The following is a 2,537-nucleotide window of genomic DNA, read 5'->3' as shown; positions in this document are numbered from 1 at the left end:
CCCCCCCCCCCCCCCTTGCACACGTCTGTGTATGATCGTAGTGTCAGAAATGTAAATGAATTATATTGAAATAGACTTTTGTTTTCATGAGGATAAAACAGTGAGCGATTTCGCGGCATGATGATATATTTGTGTCACGTGGCAAAATGCTCACGTGTGTCGAAATAGATGAAGAAAAGAAATGATAATAGATCGAACGGATTGTGACGCGATTGAGTGTGTTTGTATGTGTGTCTCATTCTCCCAACTCACAATATGATGAGAATAAATAGCAAAACTCACCGACGGGCACGTCATACAACTGGTCCTTAATCATTATCTCCCCTACAAGAACTTCAACTCAAATGTATCCAGTTTTACTTTAGAATTGGTTGGACCCAACTTAAAATGTACTAGGTTCATCTATTTCATTTATGGCATCTTCTACGCCCAATCCCACATGCTCAAGCTTTTCATATCGTTGCAGCAACCATCCGTTTTTATTTTTAACTTTTACATGCGATAATTTGGTTCGACGCACATTTTTGCTATGTTTCAGAAGAACGCCGATTGACTGTACAGTAGCTGAGTTCCTAGATTGGGCGTAGAAGATGCCATAAATGAAATAGATGGACTTAGTACATTTTAAGTATGGTCCAACCAATTCTAAAGTAAAACTGGATACATTTGAGTTGAAGTGCACATCTGTTCAGTTACAATCAGCCTAATTAAAAAACAATTAGCAAGGTCCATGCTAATCACCTGTTTTCAAACCGATTTAAGTTCAGTTCATTTCTGTGGTGCACACTGCTCACATCGATTTTACGTGAGTATATTGGTAATTTATTAGGTTAGAAAAATAGTATTCGTGTAATACGAAGAAATTTGTCAAAAAGTATTTTTTCCCAATTAAAACCGGTTATCATTAACAGGTGAAAGCAAGAAACTTACAACATTTTTTTTTATAAATAATACTGAAATAAACATTTAACAAAAACAAGCGATTAAAGAGATCTTGTAGAACATCAAAAGAAACACTAAGCACGCATCTTTATTCGTCTTTTCTTTGCTCAAAGTTTATACTTCTCAGTTATTGAATCAGTTTTTTACTTTCATCGTGTCAGTTGCAATACATAACGACGATTCCACACCAAGCGGGACAAAATTTGCAAGTGACCTCTCCGATTTCGCTCAAACTTGGTGTATAAACTTCTTATGGGCAAAAACTCGCAAAGCCAAAAAATTAGGGTGACCTTCTCCACCTGGTTAAAAATTAGGGTGACCCAAACATTGAAAAAAACGAAAAATGGTACTTTTTGACATTTTTACACTAGAAAAGTGTGGTACAAACTTTCAAAACTATATGCATGGTTGAATAGATAATCGATGGGGCTACAAAAAGAACCACTACGACCACCCCATCCGGGCCCATTCAGGCCCTGAAAAGTGGGTTCAAAGTATAAAATGTGAAAAAATTCAATTAGACGTGGTTTTATTTTTTCGAATTTTCGGGCTTAAATGGTAGGCAACCTCAAAATCTAAAACATGGTGAATCCGAATCTCTACTTGAACAATAAATGCGTTAAGTTCTTCACGCACACAGCTATACATACACATAAACGCTAACGCTTCAGTGCCAGCGGACGCGTTGTTTAACGCAAAGGTTTTCAATGTATATATACCGTTCTGTACCGAGTACAGTAAATACAACGAATTGATATACATATACTCCATCTCTGGAATAAATACTGAAATCTTATTGTTTAATATTTTTAAATTGGAAAAAGGCGCTTTAAATACAAGTGGCACTTCAATATATATATATAAGCTGATCAAATACTTTTGATGCTTTCAGCGCTCTCGACGCCTGAATTTTTCTACGTATTTTTGGAAAATTTAAGCAATTGAGCGCCTTCGGCGTAAAGAAAGTATTGCACTTTCTAAAAATTAAAAAAAAAAATTTATGTAATTTTGATCTCACCATTTTCACGGGTTTTTTGGCTATATAATTTTTTTACACACCAAATAGGTGGTCTGACGATGGTGGTGTGTTCTGATGAAATGCCCAGCAGACTCCAACGAATCAAATAATACCATTGGTTGGGGCCGCTCTCTCCTTTGGAGGGACAGGGGAGGCTCAAAAAGTCGAAAAATCACAAAAAATCACTATTTTAGGCCAAAAACAGGGCAGAAACCCGCTTTTGGCCCCAAATCCTTATAATATTCGGAAACCGCGTAAAGAATTCTACTTACGCGTAGAACATTTTAACTTGATCAAACCCTTCCTTCTGCCTCAAATCGGGGTCGGTAGTTTGAAAAATCGTGTTTCTGCAAGTATGCGACCATTTTTCCACCAATTCAGGTAGAAAAGATTTTTAAAATATAGTGTCTGGTCCACAATTTATTTTAGTACACATTTTATTCCCCCATGATGGCTAAACAGTCACACTGGGGAGGGCGATATTGAAGAAAATTGCGAAACACTGCAAAAAATGGCAAAAATTCAAAAAAAATGCACCAAAATATACCAAATACCACATTTATACGCCCAAATTGAT

General features: G+C 36.5%; 1 long non-coding RNA gene across 1 annotated transcript in view; it reads right to left on the bottom strand.

Moving 5' to 3' along the window:
• The window catches only part of LOC129571731 (uncharacterized), a 2,122-nt gene extending 1,811 nt beyond the window's left edge, over positions 1-311 (bottom strand). The window contains exon 1 of the long non-coding RNA XR_008688334.1: positions 283-311. This is a non-coding gene — a long non-coding RNA (uncharacterized LOC129571731). The remainder of the gene's footprint in view (positions 1-282) is intronic.
• Between the last annotated feature and the right edge of the window lie 2,226 nt (positions 312-2,537).

The sequence above is a fragment of the Sitodiplosis mosellana genome, unplaced genomic scaffold (assembly GCF_009176505.1).
Source record: "Sitodiplosis mosellana isolate CC-2019 unplaced genomic scaffold, AAFC_SMos_1.0 Smas_scaffold_3216, whole genome shotgun sequence".
Classification (NCBI taxonomy): domain Eukaryota; kingdom Metazoa; phylum Arthropoda; class Insecta; order Diptera; family Cecidomyiidae; genus Sitodiplosis; species Sitodiplosis mosellana.
This window is presented reverse-complemented; position numbering and strand designations above follow the sequence as displayed.